The sequence below is a fragment of the Dipodomys merriami genome, unplaced genomic scaffold (genome assembly GCF_024711535.1).
Source record: "Dipodomys merriami isolate MVZ:Mamm:240054 unplaced genomic scaffold, mDipMer1.0.p SCAF_76, whole genome shotgun sequence".
In the NCBI taxonomy this organism is placed as follows: Eukaryota; Metazoa; Chordata; class Mammalia; order Rodentia; family Heteromyidae; genus Dipodomys; species Dipodomys merriami.
In genome coordinates, this window is record NW_027206357.1 from 1,571,705 (window position 1) to 1,594,113 (window position 22,409).

Sequence of the window (22,409 nt, forward strand, 5' to 3'; positions counted from 1 at the left end):
GGGGTTGACCCGAGGATGCCACCCCCATCCCCAGCGACTAGTGTCCAGGATACGGGGAGATGCAGGTTGGGTGAGGAGTGGGCGCCAAAGATCCCCTGGCCTGGAGCAGTGGGAGCCACACAGCAGCACATCTGCGCCCTTCCACTCCCTGGTGGGAGCCTAGTGGCTTTAGTCAGAGGTGGGGAGCAGCATGTCTACACCTGCCTTCTGGGTTTTTTTCCTTTTTTTCTTGGGATGGGAGGTGTTGGATGCAGAAGATAGACACCCTTGCTGTGTGAGCCCTTGTCTTCTGTGCTCAGTCAAACTTTCACCTGAAGACAGAGAGACAGAGAGAGAGAGAGAGACAGAGACAGAGACAGAGACAGAGACAGAGACAGAAACAGAGACAGAGACAGAGAGACAGAGACAGAGAGACAGAGAGACAGAGACAGACAGAGACAGAGACAGAGAGATAATCTTTTTCCTTGTACAGCCTGACTGTGCTCAGGTGAGTGATCCATTGGCAAATTGCAGGTACTGCATGCAGGAGTCTTCTGTCACCTGTCTGGATGTGTGTGTGTGTGTGTGTGTGTGTGTGTGTGTAGAATTGGGTTGTAACAAGGAGGCCGAATGCTTTGGTAACTTCTACCTGTTATCTTTGGGGCATGTATGGGCTTCACAGCTGAGGTCTGGGGGCCTGGAAGGGTGAGAGGCTTGAAGTGGACACAGCACAGTTAAATTACAAGAACAAGGGATCTGTGTGCAATGGAGCTGTGTACTCCCTTGGGCCTGGTTGGTGGCAGTGGGAGCTTGGGAGGATCTGGGAGTGTGGCCTGCAGGTGATGGCTTCCCAGGAGGACAGAGAGCATGGCCAACTCTTAGTACGGATATGAGTTCTGCTAGTATGGAGCGCAACAGCATAGGTCAGTCTCTGGGTCTTCTCATAATGATGTCTGATGGGCAAGGCCAACCCTATTTTAAATCTTGAGCTGTGATCTTCAGATCTCAGCATCCTGAGTACCTAGTATTATAGGCATGAGCCTCTGGCACTGGGACTCTGGTTCTTTTTGGTATATTAGGGTTTGACCTCATAGCCTTAGGCTTGCCAGTCAAGTCTTCTACCATGCGAGTCAAGCTTTTCTGTCTTGGGCATTTCTGAGATGGAGAATTAATATATGCTCATTCTGGGCTGGATCATGGTCCTCCGATCTGTGACAGGCCTGAGCCACGAGGCCTGTTCTTCTGTAGTTGGGATGGTAGATATGTAGCGACATGCTCAGTCATTGGTTTAGATGGATTGTTCCAAACTCAGTCCACGGCAGCCAATTCTTGACCAGAGGTGAATCTCTGGGTTGGGCCTCAACCATTGGACTTCAATCTCTTCATGGGACAGTTGTGAGGAAACAAGGGATTGATACAGAGGGATCTCTGGAGCAGGGACAGGCACAGAGGGAGGGGCCATCTGATACTGTTCTTGGCAATTCTGTGAGCATATGATAGGAAGATACCCGGAAAGATCTCAAATGGTGTGTGTTATTAACAGTGCAACAGTTATGGGATTATGAAACAAAACATGGCTCTCTTTCTTTATTACTCTATCCCCATGAGTAACGGGATCATTCACTTTGTTCAGTTTTGAAGCTGGGGAAACTGAGGCATAGAGAAGCCGGGTGACCTACTAATGACTCCCAGCTGACAGGAAGCTCAGCCTGACTTCTCTGCCATGCTCGCTAGGACAATGGGTGCTATTCAGTCCACTTCTTGTGGTGGGAAGTCCACTTCTTTTCAGTCATGAGACTTGAACTTTGGGCCTAGGGCAGCTCCCTGAGCTCCTCAGCTCAAAGCTACCACTCTACCACTTGAGTCACAGCACCACTTCCAGTTTTTTGGTGGTTCTTTGGAGATAAGAGTCTCACAGGTGTTCCTGCCCAGGCTGGCTATAAACCACATTCTTCATATCTCAGCTTCCATTGTACATAGGATTATAGGCCTGAGCCACCAGCACCTGGCTTAAGTGTAATTTTGACCTTCTTTTTTTCACTTTCTCTCTCAGGAACTGATTCAATGGGTGCTGGAGGAGGTGGTCCAGCAACCCCATGTGGCTGGAACCAAGGTGGTCCTCTCATTCTCGAGGTAGGCTGTGGGTCAGGAGCTGTCTCGCTCAGTCTGTTGTACCAGCTCCATGAGGTAAGTCCCTCTGTGCCCTGGCTACACTGTGACAGTTATCCATTGTCCATCTAGACTTACTGGACTCAAGTACTGTGTTCAATGCTCTTTTCTAGCAAAAATTCCTGGCTGTAATTATGATACAGAGTTATAGAATGAAAATGTAATGCCATCTTAAGAAAGTCATTTAGGGTTCTGGGAATGTGGCTTCATGGTATGGTGATTGCCTAGCATGCATAAAACCCTGGGTTCAATTCCTCAGTACCACATAAATTGAAAAGGAAACACTGGAAGTGGTCCTGTGCCTCAAGTGGTGGAGGGTTAGCCTTGAGGGAAAAAAAACGCTGAAGAATAATTCCCAAGCACCGAGTTTCAGCCCCAGGACTGCCAAAACAACAGCAACAACAACAATGAACATTTAGTTAGTAAATGCGAAATAAAGAACCCATACTTGGAATATATAATTGCTCCTTCCATACTGATACCTGACAATAGTTCCTAATACATGTACTTTATCTATGTAAGGATACTGTGTTGAAAAAAATGTTTTGTTCATTGAGTCATACCAATTAATGCTAGGAATGTGCTTAGATGTCAGGTGAAGATTAATTCTGGAAATTCAAATATTCCAGGCTTTTTAGTGGGGTCACTGCTAATCACAATGAGAAGGATATAGTGTAAGTGAGATTCAGAAACTATTTTGGCCAGTCATCTTACAAAACAGGCAGAGGCTAATTAACAGTTGTGACAGAAGAGAAGGAATAACGCCAGATGGAAAGAATAAATGATAGTAACTAAAGTATAGTAGAAACCGTTCTAGGGAACCATTTTTGCTTATTAAAGAACTAGTTATCAACTAGGCTTATTCCTCATTGCCTTTGGCATTCAAAATCTCCTAGGCTAGTTCTTAATCTCTGTGTGATGAATGTATCTCCTTCTATGCTGATCTTTCATACCTGATCTTTGCTTTCTAAAAATCTGTCTTGCTGTATTTATCTATGAACATTTCCTAATATTAAATACACCTACAAAGATGAAAGAGGATGCTAATGTAAGAGTCCCATAGCTCATGAGTCATTTATGTAACAAAATGGAAAAGGAGGACATATTTATTGCTACCTTAATTATTCTGAAAAGCTGCAATGTCACATCATATGGTTCATATTTCCATTCTTTGTCTACATAGTGACATTAAGTGCACATAAATGCAATTATGAGTGGGGTGCTGGTGGCTCATGCCTGTAATCCTAGCTACTCAGGATGTTGAGTCCAGAGGATTGTGGTTCAAAGCCAGCCTGGTCAGGAAAGTCCATGAAACCCTTATCTTCAATTAACCCCAGAAACCCGGAAGTTGTGCTGTAGCTAAAGTGGTAGAGTGCTCAAGTTGTGCTGAAGAGCTGAGAGACAGTGCCCAGGATTAAGGTTCAATCCCCACAACCAACAAAAAAGTGCAAATATAGGTTTAAGTTTCCCCCAAAGGAATGATGAAATCAATTGTAATCTTCCCAAATGATTTAGTAGTGCACCTACTTTTACTGAGTTATTTGTTATGGCTTCTTTGCTAAACATATTCTCTTCTTTAAAAATTGTCAAATATTAGCTTTATAATAAACTTCATCTAATATTTCTAGGTTCAAAAGAGAAGTCCATAGAGTTGATGTCACTTAGCTTTCTTAGTGTCTTAGTTCAAAGCCAACCCAGGCAAGAGAGTCTGTCAAACACTTATCTGTAATTAAACACCAAAAAAGCCAGAAGTGGAGTTTTGGCTCAAGCAGTGGAGTACTAGGTTTGGGCCAGGTAGGAAAGAAAGACAACTGTTCAGGGACAGGGGCCAGTCTCTAAGTTCAAGCCCCAGAACCAGCACAAACTAAACAAACAAGCAAACCGAACAAACCCTGGGTATTTCTTTGGGACTCTCCTTAAAATAGTGGTGGTCTGAGAAGAGGCTGCTTTTGCTGATCATACTCACTGGATCCTGCTTTTTTGGAATTCTTATTGCTATGGAAAACTCAAGATCAGACTAAAGGAATTGAAAACTGATTCCTGCAACAAGAGAATCATCTCAGGAGTGAAACATCCATCCATAAGACACTTTAAAACCTCCAGGTCTTTGCTTCTTTGCAGTAGAACACTTTTAAAACAAAGTTATTTCCTTTTGTTCTATGCCTGCCTTCAAATGGCATATTGTTTCCTTTTGCAAAACTCTCAACCAGAAGTTTACAGACAAGTTTTATATGAGTAAAGGACACACTCACAAAAGTCAGGGACAGAATTTCCTTCCAGCCTTGGATTCTTTTCTTGTACAGTACAAAGGAAAGCAATAGTTAACTTGAACTTTGTCATTTCTCTATGTTAAATTCCTCTCCTGGGATCAGTTTCCACATCCAGTAACAGTTACTTCCACTTACTTCCAGTAACAATTTATGGTGCTGCTCCAGAAAAAAATGAATGTTTTCTGGCTTCATTGAAATAGCACAAAGACACTTTTGGACATGAGGTAACACATGTTTCAGAGACATCTTAGTAAAGACAAATGCAATTTAAATTGCTTATAAATACATTATCCATGAGAATATTTTGTTCAAACTTCTCATGTGCTCTGTAAATTAAGGTGAATTTTAAATGGTAAGAAGGTTCTCAGATAATTTTTTGTGAGTCTATATGCTGTGCATTAATTTCCCAACTGTACATGAGTTAACCATAAAAGAAACAATAGCAATTATAGGAGAAAAAGAAGTTCTGTGTTTATGTATAAGTGTTCAATACAATATACAAGACTCTACAAATAAAAAATTGAAACAATAAAGCCAAGTCCCATATGTAGATTTATGGGAGTGATATAGAGAAAGCATTACCCCTAAGTGGAACGTGAAGCATGAGGCCACTCCCTTTCTAAATCACGCTTGCTAATCATATAAATGTGCAAAAAGGAGAATGGAAGAATGATTCTTTTTCCAATGCAAGTCACATATGTGAGAACAGACTTAACTGGAAAAAAAAGAGTCTATCTTGAGGGAACAGGAATTATACTAGCAATGAACCTGGTGGCTAAGATCACATTTCTTGTTCTTTCCTTTTCTTATATTCCTTTTTATTGTTGTTTTTCGTGGCACTTGAAATATGGGACTGGGCACTGTCCCTCTGAAATGCAGCTCAAGGCTAGTGCTCTTCCACTTGAGCTGCAGTGCCGCTTCCAGTTTTCTGGTAATTATTGGAGAAAAAGAGTCTCCAGGACTTTCCTACCCGTGCTGACATTAAAACCCAATCCTCAGATTTCACAACAACTTGGTTTATGATCACATTTCTAACAGTGTACACCCAGGATATGTATTGTATATGTTCATCTAACTTTATATGAATTCTTGAGTTAAAAATCTGGGCTACAGTTAGACTTTACACTCACAAAAGTGTTTGAAGTTTAAAAGTTGATACTCCTAGAAAATTAAAACCTAAGAATGTAAAGGAGTCTGGGAGGTTCAATTTGCATCCAGCTTGGACAGTATAGGATTTGAGACACTACCTATAATTAACCAGCCAAAGCTGGGATACCAGTCACGAGCAAGATTGCTGAATTACAGCTTTAAGTTTTTGCATACATGTATACATACAAACATACACATACACACAAAGGCACTTATAGGTGCACACAAAAATACACAAATGAAACAACTCTCAGAATATGTAGAAAAGTTAGAAAACAATAGAAAATTGGTCCTGAGTAAGACTAGAATCAAGTGATAATTTTTAATATTAGAAAGCCCTCAAGTGAACTTTCCCCCAGAAGTTGAGAATATTACATAGGTAGGGACCAGAGATAGTAAGAGAGTCAAGCAATCATTCTTAACGGGATAGGATACATAGTGGAATGAATCAGGGAAGCCTGCAGGTGCATCAAAAAATGTTCATATCCTGTGTCAAATGTTAAAACACCTTTGAAAATAGTACATAAACAGTCTGAGCAGTCAGTCTAGTGGATAAAATCATAGGAGAAGTTCAGAATTTCTACTCTGTTTCTAGATTAAATAAACAAACTATGCCAGGGCAATGTGATACAAGCCTGGAATTCTAGCACTCAGACAAGAGATAAGAGAGTGGAATTACATAATGATACCTTCCCTGGACCAGATAGAATAATTTTGTCTCAGTAAAACTAACCAAACAACAAGAAAGGAATACACAGTTAGAAGTTTGGCCTAATTTTGTCATTATGTTTTGAGAAGTCAAGTTTCCTATTGAATGCACCTCATATATATCCTCACTTGTGTTTTAAATGCTCTCATCATTACAGAACATTCGTAGATGCAAAAGAGCTCATAATTCCCATCCCTCATTCTGTTGGATTCCAAATAAATGTTGAAGGATTACAAAAGCTTAAGACTGGAGAAATAGCAAAGTTCGTCTAATGTAGGATTTTGTAGACCTTGTTAAATTAGAATTTAGATTTAAAATATATTTTTTGGATTTGTTTGTAATTTCATATTCTATAGGATACTACAAAATTCTTTCAAAGTAGAGGAATTAATTGAAAAATTCACAAATAATTCTGGCATTCTATTTGCCTAGATATTCTTTCACGACAGTTATAATTAGAACATAGTTAATAGATAATTCGCAGAGTTCATGTATACCATGTTAATATGAATAATCTAGACAGAGTTGCCAAAAATGGATGACATTAATTTATACATTGAGAACAACCAATTTTTAAAGGTTTGGTTTAATATGGTATGAAGAGAGTAATTGTGTGACATCTTCTTTCTTCTACCTATATGTACCACAGGAAGCCATTTCCTTATTTACGTGCCTTTGTATACATGGAGAGAAATGCTAGCTTTGGGTTTTTTTTTTCAGTTTTTTTTATTGGTTCATCCTAGAACTTGAACTCTTGGCATGGACAGGGTCTCTGATCCTGTTTATGCTCAAGGCTCAAGCCCTACCACTTCAACCTCAGTGCCACTTGGGTCTGGCTTTTGCAGAGAAGTTTTTTGGAGATAAGATTCTAAGAAACCTTCCTGCCTGGGTGGGCTTTGAATCATAATTTTCCTATCTTAGCATACTGAATATCTATTATAGTTAAAAAGTCTAAATATAAATAATATTTGCAAGTGTTCTGATCTCAAGAATACCAGTGGAGGAAAAATGATGCAGCTCTGTTTATTGTGGTGTTCTTTTCAGAACAAGGAGGGTGTCACATTAGCAGAGGTGTAGTATTTTTTCAAAATAGAGATAAGGTATTCATAATGTGAATTAAGGAATTTTAAGGTATCCCTTACAAGTTGGAAACTGTTGGGCTAGGATGACTTTATGGCATAAATCTTGGGATTGATGGTCATAGACATAATAGCTTACTCTTATAAACAATTGCTTACTCTTGAAGAATTAATTATTACACATGCTTCACAGTTTTATCCTCTACAAGAATGTGGCTATTTTTCTGTTTACTTCTCAATCTGGACACCCCATTGGAAACTGCATCTATTGCAGAATTAATTAACATGCAAACAGGTACTGTTTTGAATCTCTTAGGAATGTTGAGAATTTAAAAATGAGTAGTAGTTAGTCATAGGAATTTTGAAGAACACATATATTCTGTCCTCTTAAAAACTTACTTACTTTTAAAATTATGGGTTTCCATAGTATTAAACTGGGTCCTTTCGTGGGGCCTGAATTCTGGGCCTGGGCGCTGTCCCTCAGCTCTTCAGCTCAAGGCTAGCGCTCTACCACTTGAGCTTCTGGCTTTTTTTCTTTTTGCTTATGTGGTGCTGAGAAATCGAACCCAGGGCCTCAGGCATGCAAGGCAAGCGCTCTACCACTGAGCCATCTTCCCAGACCCTGTTTTCTGTTTTAGAATGAGAAAGTACTAAATTTATTCTTTTTTGAAAAATTTGGCAAGTATATTGTGAAAATAGTGTCTAGTTGGATAACATTCAAGTTGATGAACCTCTGATAAATAAGGGGTAATTAATTCAAATTAGAAGCCAAATATTATTGATTTTTAAAATGTTACTACATAAAGAATAATACTTAGTGTGCCAATACAGTAAAATTACATTTTACACAGCTTATTTTTTCAATTTTATTATCAAATTGATGTACAGTGACTTTACACTAATTGTAAGGTAGTGAATAAAAAACATTTCAAACTTGTTACCCCTCCCTCATTTTTCTCAGTTTTCCTTCACCCCTTCACCCCTCACAAGTTGTAAAGTACATTTCTAACATATTGTCTTGTGAGTATTGCTATTGCATTGGTTTGCCTTTTGTCCTTTGTCTCACCATTGTCTCACCATACAGCAGGGATAAACCATAGGGGAAAACCCCAAAGAAAACAGAAATCACATAGTTCATCAAAAACAACATCCACAAGTGAAAAAAAAATCTGGTTCCATATCTTGGAATTCATTTTGCTAAGCATCAGCTAATATGGTTACATATATGCAAAACAAAGCCACTGGAAAATAATAGGGGCATGGATACTATATCATGAAAACAGCATGTTAACATTTTGATGGTAAAGGTGGAATTAGGATTGGTGAATTTGCGGTTCTGATAAAGGATTTTCAACAGTTTTAAATTTATGACAGGTAAAATTCAATAGTTCAAAATTTTTAATAACTTAGCCTATTAAGAAAATTTAAAATTGCCTGGAAGAATAGGCTCTCATGCAAAGAAATCCAAGGAGACTTAGTAGAGAGGGAGCAATATGGATGAAGATGGCTCTTTTTCAAACTAAACAAACAAACCTCAGAAACCTTGCTGTAATTCCTGTAGGTTCCCTTGGAATTGTCCTTACCCAGGAACTATATTCTCACTGTTTGAAAGAAGGTTGTATTGGAATTTAAATTAAAAGTTCTTTAAAAAATAAGGCATCAAAATTTGTGAATGTACCTTCAATTACCAAATAGTAATTCTCTGAAAAAGATAATTTGAGTCAAAATATTTAGGGAGAAAGTGCCCTCCACAATGAAAGAAGGTGTTGGGATTACACATTTCTGTTTGTAACACTTTCCACAATGTCTTTGGACATGAAGCAGTGAAACACAGAAAAAAAATTTGATTGGATACTTCAAACCAATGATTTCTCATTTCTAAGTGGCTCACAAAAAATAATATTCTTATTAATATGAGGTAGTCTAGACTTCTTTTATTACATATGCCAAAAAGTTCAGAAAAGAATTGAGCAAATGGAAAAATTAATAATAAAATTTTTCTTAGAAGCCTTAGCTAAGCATATTGACTTCAGCAGTGAAGGGAGGCCAAAACTTTTTGATGTAAATTGTGTTAGTATTTTTACTCCCTAAAGTGATTTTACAGAGCCCATTTGGCTCACTACAATGCAGAACTGATTGAATGAAGACATGAAAATACATTCCACATCCAAATGAGGCAACTTGAAGAGTTTTAAAAGAGAAATAATGAAGATGTAGCAGTGGTGGAGCCCGTATGGTCCTTCAGCTTCACTAGACTGGAAGCCAAGAAGCTGTGATTAATTGGAACTCTGGCAAGAGCTAAGAGTAGGACATAGAAGTAGGACATAGAAGCATTTTCCTTTTGTAACAGACACTTTCTTCCAAGGTATGGGTGATTTAACTCTATTCTCCTCCATACATCTTGGTGAACAAATGAAGACCAAGAGAAAAATAATCTATTAAAATAATTTTGCATAGAATAACTTCACTGTTCCTGATATGGTATCTAAGGAGAATCTTAAGAGAGAAGATTAAAAAATGCAGTATTTTGTGGTTTCCTCTAAGCATCTTCTTAGCAAAATATATCTTTGAGGTTAGACAATTCTGATTGAACCAACAAGTGATGGAGTACTTATTTTGTGGGCACTTTAGACACAAGAAGTCTTTCAAGGTAAAAGAAAAAAATATATAGCCAAATATTTGTGATCACAGCATCTTGGACTGTTTTCTGGATACAAAATTTTACATTAGATTTCTCCTTATTAACATAGATGTTGTTTCATGGCAACCAAATACAAGAGGGGAGTTTTATGGACTCGCTTGGCCAATTAAACAGCATGAAAGAAGAAAATGGCAAATAATATTTAATGAAATTACTTTGACCAATTACTTTGCCAGAAGAAAGAAGGAAAAATATAATTCAAAATCAATTGACTTAAAAGTATGAAGAAAGAGTAGGGAAGAGAGATTAGAGAAAATATAGAGGATCGTTTTCTCTCCAGTGGAGTAATGCGTTCTTGATCTTGTTTCTTCCATTCTACCTCACAAGCTACCAAGTGTTTCTCAGGACTGGATTATCCAGATCAGACAGAAATCTCGTAGAAGTAAGATACTGTATGCAGCAGATATAGGTGATTTATAACCTTAGACAATCTATTTAATTCTGTTGAAAATTCTCCCCTATCCCAAACTTCCCTCTTTGAACAGCTTTGTTTGCTTTTCCCGACTGCCATTCATTAACTGATTAAAATTTTGAGTGGTCATATACATACTCTCTAGAGATTGCTGTTTGGTTGTGAGTTTTGTGTTTTTGTTTCTAGATGTGTTTTTAACTGAATTTTAAAAGTTTGTGCAATTGTGTTACAATTAAATATATCCATCTAATTGTCCAATGCTCCTAGATCAGAGTCACTCCTTCTATCATTCTCAACCAACCCTTTCTCCAAGATTTATTTCCAATTTACCACTTCCTTCATCATATGTGTACATTCAGTATTCTAGCTGTATTTGCTCCTTGTTCATTTTTCATTCATTTTATGTCTTTACTATAATTCCTCTTTGGTTTCAACTTCTGATATTCATTCTGTTAAACTGTCTATTAATACTTTGAAAGGTTTATATACATTCCATGGAGTTTCAATCCTGCATATTCTTGAAATGATGTCAGCTTATATTTCCATAATTCATTCATCTGCAGCAACAATTTGAATGACTGGAGACGGGAAGCACCTAAACATGATTTTTTCTCAACCGTTTGAAAGATTAATCTTTCGTCAAAAAGAAAGTTAAAAATGGCTTAGAATGTATTCCTAACTATGCATTTTTATAAATGGCTTTGTAAAATCGTGTAATTCTTTTATTTTACATGGAATAATATTTTCTACTACCTATAAGTTTTGGAAAAAGAACATTTTAATTTATTCCTAGATAGGAATATGATAGAAATAGAAGACAGATATTATGTTTGTCATATCTCTGATTAGTACCCATATTCAAGACTTAAAGTCGTATTTCTTACTATGTTAGACAGAGGGAAAACATAAAATAACATATGATGAGGCAACTATTTGTGATTGTTTAAAATGTACCTTATTAAATGATGAAATTTATCAGCTAAGTTTGGGTTTGAAATTTAGGAGGCTGACATATTAAACACATTTCTGAAAGGCCCATACTGAAAAACACAAATTGTGGGTGGTACTATTCTACACTTTATTGAATGGTTGAACATGTTTGGCATTAGTGCTGTGTAAATAATTCAACTCTATTGTAACTTGCTCCCTACACTTGAAAAACTTGTAATGTCACTAAGTATCATCAACTTGTCAAATGTTATTTTGGCGTAAGTGATTTTTTTTAATTTAATTTAATTTTATTTGTGAACATACTGTACAGAAGGGTTACAATTACATGGGCAGGATAATGCGTACATGTCTTACCAAGCATTGCAGCCTCCTCCTTTGATTTACCCTCTACATCCCTTCCCAGCCTCCCCCCTCTCCCCCCAATCCCAATCCTTCTCCTTCCCCCCCCTTGCCCCCCCCCGCACCGACGTTGTAAGGCTCGTTTAGGACATGACAACTTGTAATTCTCATTGTTGCAAGAGGTCCACCTGTATCCTTAAACACTGGTTTTTCTCCATCTCCTCCACAAGTTATACTGACATCAAGCATAGTGAAAGCAGGGGTTATACTGTGGGGGAGGGACATACAAAGCAACAAAGAGATAATCTTATAAATGCGTTAGAAACACATGCATGAAAGAAAAAAACATTAAAATACATATCTAAGGGTTCATTTTCCTGACCTCACATTATCTGACCTTTTCCGCTTGACTCATACATATACTAGATATTGCAAATAAGGGAAACCATGGGACCTATGCTTCTTTGGGCCTGGCTTCCTTCACTTAATATAATTTTTTCCAAGTTTTTCCATTTCCTAACAAATGGGGAAATGTCATTCTTTCTGATGGAGGCATAGAATTCCATTCTGTATATATACCACATTTTCTTGATCCATTCATCTACTGAGGGACATCTGGGTCGTTTCCATATCTTAGCTATGGTAAATAATGCTGCAATAAACATTGTTGTGCTGGTAGCTTTAGTGTTGTCTTGTTTGTAAACATTTGAGTAAATGCCCAAAAGTGGGATTGCTGGTTCATAGGGGAGATCTATGTGAAGTCTTTTGAGGAACCTCCATACTGCTTTCCAAAGTGGTTGAACAACTTTACATTCCCACCAACAATGAAGTAAGGGCGAAATGGTTTTTTAAAGTTTATTTGAAAAGGAATATACTTTCAGGAGATTAAATGTAGATTATCATTGGTTTGAGAGTGACATTTTTATACCACAGAACCATGTTGTACTGAACTCCCAGAGTTTTGAAGCACTCCTTAGTGCTTCAAATGTTTTTCTGAATTACATTTGACCTCTAAATCAAGTTTTCGGGCTTTGTTAGACCAATTATAGATCTATCCTTCTAGGAACTATTTTTTTGGCCCACTTATGTTGGAATAAAATCTTTCGTTAATCATAGGTGAGGGATATTAAAAATAATCTTATGACAATTTGTGAACTTTTTCACTCATATGGGCTGGTTATCTGTAAGTTGAATGTTTGAATTACAGTACTTTCTCTCAAATTTTGTGATCTCATCCTTCATTTTAAGTTGCCTTGCATTTCACAATTGCTTACTGCTAATTCCTGCATCTCAAGGAATTGGGGCCCTGAAATATAGGAAATGCGAAATTGAGATTGGTCTTCAATTACTTTGTGTTGATATATTGCATGGGCCTTGGTGAAAAGTCTTGCCCCTGTTATCTGATGATGCAGGTAAATGGGCTTTGGGATCCTAGGACCCATGGGTACTGCAGAAGAATAATATTTTTTAGACATCTTAGCAAAATTTGGGCATAATCAGTAAGAATGCTTCAGAAATATGGACAAAAACAGTTTGGAACAAGCGAGTTAAAACAATAAACAGAGCAGCAGAGTAAAATCCATTACAGATTAGAGGAAAACATTGTTTTATTATCATGTGGATTCAGAAGACCAAGAAGGGTTATAATGTATCACAAGTTTATACTAAAAAGATTGCATTGATACGTTTTCTAGTCTAATACATATTTGAAACCTAAATATTTATATTCCAATTCTGTTTATTGAAGTAAATAAATATCAATTTATTTGTCAAATTATCAACTAATTCTAGTAAGTTTCATTGTGTGAAATATAAAATCAGCACATATAACTATATATAATATGATTAAAAGACACACATTTTGTATTGTTCTGTTGTAGTTACTGTATCAAAGGCAACTCTGTTTTAAAGTATGATTCCATTATCTCTACTTCTGTGCTTGATAGAGTTAGATCTAAAGCTTTATCATTTGTAGATTTACAGCATGGAGGCAAGAGGAAACACTGTGATTAAAACATTATCAATTTAATGCCTAATAACGAGGAGAAACATATGCACTTCTCCTGCAACTATGAAAATATTTGGTGATAAAAAGGCAGGAGTGTAAGTTCCTGCCAGGAACTTACAGACAGGCCAGGACATTAAGTAATCATGCATACGAACAATTTTTTCACTTCTTGGCTTTAGCTACTTTTAAATGGAAGGTATAATAAACAATTATATTTTGATAAAATACCTTCTCGTCTGAACAGTTCTGTTTGAACTGTTCATCTCTCTATGATCCCTTGTAACCAAGATTAGTTTTGTTCTAGTAAGAAAATCTTTGCTGTCAGGGTAAGGTATTCTGGTTGGTCTGTTCCCACATGGAAGAAGGGTAAAGGCTCAGGTAGACATTTGTTCCAGTAACACCTCATTTGGGAAAATGTCAGCTGAAGAAATTTAGAAGTAGCGCTTAAGCAAGGCTTAGTTTGAATCCATTAGGTCCACAAAGCTGGATAAATAAGTACTTGAAAAAGCCATCACCTTTGGACCTAACTATAAATAATAGAGAGTATGATCAAATTCCAAATAAAAAGACTTAAGATATTCATTGGCAAAAAAAGTTTGCAAATGTGAGCAATCGACTGATCAATATAATTTTTCCCAATATTCACAGAATTTTAGGGAAATAAGATCGATAGCATTGTTAGGAACAATAAGGTTTCCTTCTTACAAGTAGGCACCCATAGATATAAGCCTGTATAAAGATTGCAGCATTAACTATTAAATTTAGAGGATACTACATGCTTCAGCAGCACGTATACTCAAATTACAATACAGAGATTAACATGGCACTTGCACAAGGATAATATGAAAATTTGAGAAATATTCCATATTTTTCATTCTTCAGATGCAAGAAATGAAAAAAGTGATTAAAAAGTTGATTACAAAATTAAAAGTGTAACAATACACGTAATTCATATAATTAAATTTAGTTTGACATCAGTGTATTAAATCACCTCAGAAAGGCATTTACATAGCATAAACTTTACAAAACTTTTCAAATTAGACAACATTGTCATTTTATCCCAAAGAAAAATAATATTAAGACCTAGAAAAAAAGGAATCAAACTGTTTCTATATCGAATACAATCGGAAAGGACACATTAATGAACGTATATATTATAAAATAATATAGAATTCAATGCATATCTAGGAGAAAATAAATTATGAACATTATACAAACATAGAATATAGAATATTTTAAAATATACTTTTTCAGAGAAGCACCAGAAATATTTTAGTTTCTTTACTACTCATTTCAACAGGTAAATTAAAATTATTTCTTATTAAAAAATCACAAACTCTGAAGAAATTATTATACATGTTTACAAAATCTATTGAATACATTTTTCCATCCAAGGCAGGCAATTCACTTGGAAGAATTCCGCAGAATCCATGAATTTTTACAGTAAAATATTGGTGCTGCCAGGCACTGGTGGTTCATGCCTATAATCCTAGCTAAACAGGAGACTGAGATCTGAGGATCATGGTTCAAAGCCAGCCTGGGAAGGAAAGTCTGTGGTACTCTTATCTCAAATAAACCACTAGAAAACTGGAAGTGGAGCTGTGTCTCAAGTGGTAGAGGGCTCACCTTGAGCTGAAGATCACAGGGATAGCTCCAGGCCCAGAGTTCAAGCCCCATGACCGACCAAAAAAAAAAAGATATTGTTCTTATTTGGATTGTGAAAATATTTTGTACGGACACAAAAGATGAACTTGCATTTTTGAAATTTAAGAAACTTAACCCGACCATTAGGACTTCAGTGAACAATTTGTACAGCCTTTTACAACTTCTTAGAGGTAGTGATACATACTTATGCTTTTGGCAATGTCAAAAAGAGTTTCTTCTATGTTGTTCTTCAGGCCTGGATTTATATAATGGTTCAACAGAAGGCGATCCAGCGTATCTTTGCTATCTCAATTCTCAACAGCAAGATATAAGGGTGTCAAGAGTCCTTTAGTTTGGGGAAGTGTTACTGTGGCTCAAGCGGTAGAACACTCTCCTTGAGCTGAAGAGCACAGGGACAGCACCCAAGCCCAGAGCTCAAGCCCCATGACCGACCAAAAAAAAAAAAAAAAAAAAAACCACAACAACAACAAAAATCAAACAAACAAAAATATTTGGGCTGGGAAAGTGGCTCAGTGGTAGAGCGCTGGCCTTGCATACATGAGGCCCAAGGTTCGATTCTTCAGCACCACATAAGCAGAAAAAAAAGCGGGAAGTGGTGCTGTGGATCAAGTGGTAGAGTGCTAGCCTTTAGCTAAAGAGAAGAGGGACAGCGTCCAGGCCCAGAGTTCAGGCCCCACGACCAGACCAAAAAAAATTTTTTTTAAAAAGTCCGTTAGTTTGGCCATTGGTATCTGTATCATGATGAAGTAAGAAAGAAGCGTCTCTGGTATTATTCCACGTGTATGCACTGTTCAGGGGTGTCCAGTCATCTACAGTTATTGCATATGCCGCTTGAGACACCAACTCACTGACAATGTCTAAGTGTCCACCGTAGGCTTCTTGAAGAGGGATATACTGATCATCATCCCTACTATTCACATAAGTGGCCTTTTGAGAAAGAAGTCTCCGCACTGTAGTAAGCTGAATATTTTCGACAGCCCATTGAAGAAATATGGTTGGATGCTTCTCCAATGTTTTTTTCTTGCAAGTGATAACATTCCTTACTTTTTCATCCTGTTCCCCATATTCCTAAGAATTGCCTAACCAGAGACTTTGAGTGCCAGTGGGAATGAGATGTCCATGTATTTCCCTAATAGTTCACATTGGTTGAACTGGTCAGAAATATCTGGTGAATTTTCTGCAACTGTTTATTCACCATGATTTATTTTCTCTTTTTCCAATTTTACTATTCGAAATTATTCTAACTGGAGAGTAGGGAATTGATGGAGAGCAGAGGAAAGATATTCCTCCATATTCAAATGTACACACTGAAAATGAGGACAAGTGATGTCTTCATGTGCAGCTTATTCTAGGCATGAGAAAATAGGAAATAATGCCTTCCATATAAATGATTGGGGAAATGGCAGAGCAAAAAGTGAAATGATACAACCAAAAATATAAAAGCAAAATAAATTAGGATAATTATGGAGCAATCGTGTTATATATGAGAACCATGAAAGGGAGAGAGAAAGAAAGAGAAAGATGTGTAAATACGTAGCTAGCCACATAATCCATGCCTCTGATCAATTTGTAGAGCAAACAAAATTTTATTTTTTGAAAGAGATGGAAATCTAATTTATGTATTTACTTGAAGTTAGTAAATACATTTTTAGTAGCCTACGTAAAGAGACATAACTTTACCAAACTACAGACAGTAAAATAAATCCTTGATAGTTCTAGTAACAGATCTGACTGAAATCAGTTGAATCATACTTTTCTTGTACAATGAAGGAATAAGAGGGTAGTAAAGCAGCTAGAGAAGGCAGGGAGATTGTATCTGTGACAAAACTTTGTGGAAATTGGTATTGAGGATTTCTTACTGGTGATCCACTTGCACTGGAAGCATGATTCTGAAGTATTGCTTGCCGATTCTGAACTATTGATTTGATTATTATATTCTCCAAGAAGAAAATGAGAATTGATAGTGAAGGACTACTAATACATTTTGACCTTCTCACTAAGCACTTTCAATCATCAAAATCACATGAAGACAATAGACAGGCCTACTTTTTAGATGAAAGCAAGTGTCTTATAAAAACAAGGAATGTATGTAGTCATGCAAAGGACTTCTATTTTACCAATGCCGCATACATTTTTCTAATGTTGGGTACCAATAAATAATGGATCTATTAGAAAGCTCTTAAGGCTCCTATGTTTAATAGTGAGTTCTCTTACACTATATCATGGTATTTTTTGTGTATGGTTTTAAGAATAAATTTACATTACTAACTTGAATTTCTGACAGGACAGTATCATCACTGTACATCTTGCTTCTATACTCTCATTTTAAAATTACCATCTAAGTATGTGCATTAGATAACTATATAGGAAAAAGTAGAAGCCACACTGATGGCTTATGTCTTTAGTAGTAGTTAATCAGAAAGATGAAATCTGAGCATTGTGGTTTGAAAGCAGACCAAGAAAAAACAGTCCATTAGATTCTGATTTGAATGTAACCAGCAAAACCTAGAAATGGAGCTGTGGTACAAGCAGTAAAATGCTAGCCTTGAGAAAACTGAAACAAAAAATAAATTCTGGGACAAAGCCAGGCCCTGAGTTCAAGCCCTAGTAGTAGCACCAAACAAATAAATTAATTAATAAGGTAATTAATTAATTAAAACTAAATTAAGTGGTCACATGTGGAGAGGCAGGTAAAATGTAACATGCGTGGTAATGGTTTATGTATTATTTTGTAATAAGGCATATTATCATTTGTCCTAATCACTAATATTTTATGTGGACTTTTTGGTACAATAAACCCTGAATTTAGCATGCGTGTATATGTGTGTGTACATGTGCGAACATGTGTGTATGTGTATATGTGTGCGTGTGCTGTTGCAATGTTGCTTGCCAATGTGGACAGGGTGAGGCTGAAAAAAGCTAACTGTGTTGCAATGTTTTTATTTATCAGTGTTCTGTCATGTCATTTCAGTGGAACCAGCCTTTGTACATATTATTTGTCTAATAATAACATCATAATCAAAGCATTTACAATATTAAGTTAGAAAAAGAGACAGCTTTCAGCTCTTATTGTATGTTAGGTAAGAAGATACAGACATAATTAGTTAATAAGTTGTTGCTATAAGATGATTGTCAGTACAAAATACGTATTTGACCTCTTAAATTGGTTATACTTTTAAGATACACTCATAGAGTGATTTGGACCGACTTGACCAAACAGGTATTACTCTCTGATTATTCCTGTGAAACACAAGTTGGATAAACTCTTTCCGGATTTCTGTTGAAAATCACTTTCTTTGCAAGATTATATCTATTCTCACTAAGAGATAATCCAACCCATATTATATTTGAATATCCCATCTTATTCATTGAAAATAAGTATTGTGGATATGCTTGTTAGATATTCCTTTCAAAAACGAACAAACAAAAAGCAAGTGTTATGTCCATATTGTGGATGCATTTGAAGGTGTTTTGTACATGCACAGGTATCTTTACTAATGGCTTTTTTGTGGGAGAAACTACGGCAACTTTAACAAATAAGGCTTTTTGAATATCTGTTCCAATATACATAACATCTCAGAGCAAGTCTTGCAATTTCTGAAAATCCTTTGAATATTTTAGTATTATTTCAGTTCATTGACTGTAGAGCTAAAATTTCTGAAATATTGTGAAGATCTGAAAAAGTAAGTGGGTATATATGCTTTTTTATGCTTCATTTTATGAAAACCCAGTTTTTATGAATGTAAATGGAATAGAATAAAAGAATTAAGTGAATTGGGTAAGCTAATTATTAGTATAATTTTGTTTTCTATTAATAGTCCATTGAATGTAGATGATGCAGTTAAATTATTTCCTCTCTATTTCAGTTAGTTTTAGAATCTTTATAGTTTTGAGTGAACTTTTAAATAAAGGTCTTTTAAAATAATTAGGATTAACCTTGTGCTTTTCTTCCTACTCCCAAGAAAATGAGTTATTTTTAAGTGTTAATAGTTTATCATTATGATGATCATAACGAATCATTATCATTATCATAGGGACTTAAAAATGCAGTAGTATTGATGTCTTTTTAAACCAATTGTATTCACAAGTTGGAGAGTCTTTAATTCATAATTAGGTCTTGGTGTCAATGATTTTTAACCTCTCGTTCCTAACATTAATGATAGGTAAGACTGCATTTTTGGGTATATGAAAGGTAAAATATTTATCTGGGGTCAAATGTGATTTTATATCATTCTTTCTTTAATAACATTTTAAAGTAGTACATTTCTCTCAAAATGGTGGGTATAAAAAGCAATCAAAATACTTCAAATGGTAAAAAATTTAGGTGAGCTACAATGTGGAAACGATTGCTCCAAAAGGCCTGCAGTCTGTTTCCATCAGGAATTGGGCAGGTCATTCTTTCAGTAAGACTGTGTTAACCAGAGATGGGGTCCCCAGGCAGTGCAGTGTTGAGTGAAGGCATAAAATATGATTTCTACTATTTTGAGCTAGAAATCAAGAATGTTATAGTTTAGCAGTTCCTTTCACTAGGGAGGTATAAATTGATTATGAACATGGAGTTTTCTTCTTACAGTTACTTTTTGTCTTTTTTTGTTGTTGTTGGTCATGGGGCTTGAACTCTGGGCTGGGGTGCTGTTCCTGCGCTCTTCCACTCAAGGCGAGCGCTCTACCACTTGGACCACAGTGCCACTTCCAGTTTACTAGTGGTTTATTAGAGATAAGAGTCTCACAGTCTGTCCTGCCCAAACTGGCTTTGAACCACAATCCTCAGATCTCAGCCTCCTGAGTAGCTAGCATTATAGGCGTGAGCCACCGGTGTCCGTCTTAGTTACCTATTTTCTAACAAAGATAAAGGAAATATTATTAGAGTGTGCACAATAATTTTGGGAATTTTCCTAGAATTAGTAGACTGAGTGCTGGTATTTAGTTATAAAATAGAATGAGGTTAGTTCATATAGTGGGAATGGAACGCAGGCTAACACTTACCGTGTGTAGAATGTTGTCCTAGTAATTCCAACTCTGAAGACTTAAATATCATCATCTTAGAATTAAAAATAGAAATAGTTTCACTTTATGGGATTATTGTGAGGATTAAATTAGATACCAAAGGTAAAGTACTTGGAAAAACAATCAGAGTTTGATACTTTCTACCTTTTATTTTATCATGTGATATATTCTAATATTTTTACTGTGATTTTTATATTGTCTATTTAGGATATGCAAAGTGATGTATTGATATACATTGCGTTGTTCACTTTTCTGTCATTATGAGGAAAATACCTGCAAAGAAAATTTCTGAGAAGGCAAGTATAATATTGACTCATGGTTTAAGATCAGATGTCTCCATTGTTTTTAATTATATTTTTATTAAATAGGTGTACGAAATGTTTTCCATTCAAAGAATCAGTTTATAAATACAATGGATCTCTACATAACTTTCTCACATCCTTCCAAACCTCAACCCACTTTCGTTTTTATTAGTTTCATACTATCTGCATTGAATATTATAGCTTCACTCTCTACTTCCCTAAGTGTCTTTATTTCTTCCCTTTGATTTTCCCTCATATTTTCCAAGTGGTAGACTCCTGGTATTCATTTTGTTGGATTAAAAGTTCAATTTTATAAGAAATTACACCTGTTAAATACTCCTCTACAAATAGCATGCTTTGATTAATACTGTTTTTTAACTTGCATAAAATTCTGGCTTCTAAATACGCGTTCTTTTTGTGTCTGGCTGTGACTTCATTTATTTAACATAATTTTAGTTCTATCCATTTCTTTGCAAATGCTGTAACAGTCTTTATAATGGATGGGTGCAATCCAATTGTGTATATGTGCAACACTTTCTCCAACCATCCCTCTGCTAAAGTGCATCTGGGCTGTTTCCATAAATTCTCTACGGTGAATAGTGCAGTAGTGAACATGATTGTGAGAGTGATTTTACTCTAACCTTTTGGGAAAATTCATCACTTTTTTTCTGGGAGCAATCATCTAGCCAATTTTCCAGAATTAGCACATCCCTTTATTCATCTACATCACAACGTTTTTCAGGTCCTCAAAAACACACTACCCCCGACAGGTACCAATCAGCTAAAACCAGACTGTGCCCATATTCTTTTGTTGTTGTTATTGTTTTCTTTCCGGTCGAGGGGCCTGAACTCTGGGCCCCTCTGGTGCTGTCCCTCAGCTTTTTTGCTCAAGGCTAGCAATCTACCACAGCGTCACTTCTGGCTTTCTTCTTTTTGCTTATGTGGTGCTGAGAAATCAAACCCATGGCCTCAGGCATGCAAGGCAAGAGCTCTACCACTGAGCCACTTTCGCAGCCCCGATGTGCCCATATTCTTTTAATACATTTTTCATAATTTTCCACATAATTTAGTGAGAACCTTCTATGTACTTTCCTAATGTGGGAATGAGGTATATGACAATAGAGCAAAAGTAAAAAATATGGGATTAAATTAGCTATTATCATATTTAAAATAATTTTCAGCTCTAACTCATAGCCTCACTTAGTATCATTTTAATCTTTATTTGATTACTTCACCTATCCCCTAAATTATAAAGTGTGATTTAAATACAAAGGCAAAAAAGTGTGGTTTGACTTTGACACTCATGTGTGAGGATGCACAATATGGGCAAATAAAGGGATTGGAATTAATAGCCATTATCCATTTTGTTAAATGGTTTTCTCAAACTGATTCTCACAATTCATATTTCATTCAACAACAAGAAACATGTGACAATTCCCTTTGTTTTGCTCCTCATTAAACTTGTTTCCATGTTATTTTATAATGAAGGATGATTTCATAAATCTACTGTAGATACAAAATATGTTAAAATATTTCTATATGTATGCATTGATATAAATATAAACACATATATTATAAAGGTTATAATGATAAATTATAACTTCTGTAACTGTACAATTTACTAAATTATTAAAAACATGGACGACTCAGGCCTGGAATCCTGGTTACT

General features: G+C 36.1%; 1 long non-coding RNA gene and 1 pseudogene across 1 annotated transcript; both read left to right on the forward strand.

Moving 5' to 3' along the window:
- The first annotated feature begins 412 nt into the window (after positions 1-412).
- LOC138818440 (uncharacterized) lies at positions 413-20,726 on the forward strand. Its single transcript, XR_011369132.1, has 3 exons — positions 413-487; positions 2,033-2,166; positions 20,646-20,726. It is a non-coding gene; the product is annotated as an uncharacterized lncRNA (long non-coding RNA).
- Positions 14,542-14,638, forward strand: LOC138818442 (U6 spliceosomal RNA; annotated as a pseudogene).
- Positions 20,727-22,409: the final 1,683 nt, after the last annotated feature.